This window comes from Sinocyclocheilus grahami, unplaced genomic scaffold (genome assembly GCF_001515645.1).
Source record: "Sinocyclocheilus grahami isolate Dianchi unplaced genomic scaffold, SAMN03320097.WGS_v1.1 scaffold11993.1, whole genome shotgun sequence".
Lineage (NCBI taxonomy): Eukaryota > Metazoa > Chordata > Actinopteri > Cypriniformes > Cyprinidae > Sinocyclocheilus > Sinocyclocheilus grahami.
Window position 1 is genome coordinate 1 of NW_015514162.1, and position 434 is coordinate 434.

A 434-nucleotide genomic window follows, 5' to 3' on the forward strand; every position below is an offset into this window, starting at 1 on the left:
AGTCAGATTTTCCAAATGATGAAGTTTATAAAGGAAGGTGACATAGAGCTTAGTTGTTGTACCTAAAAAAACAGGATGGTATTTATGGATGGATGGAGATTTCAATGTGTGTGTGTGGCCCTGGTATTATTCACTATAGTAATACCTGAAAATTTTGACCTTATGGTGACATTTTTTTCAGCCCCCATTAGGAAAGGCCCCTATGAATCATACTAAATTATGATATATTTTTTTTAATGTAAAAATGCCGTTTTCTGTGAGAATTATGTTTGGGGTAGGCTTAGTGTTAGGGGATAGAATATGCAGTTTGTACAGTATAAAAATAATTATGTCTATGGAAAGACCCCATAAAACATGGAAACCCAACATGTTTGTGTGTGTGCGTGTGTGTGCGTGTGTGTGTGTACTCTCTCTTGTCCTCTCTTTGTTGCTAT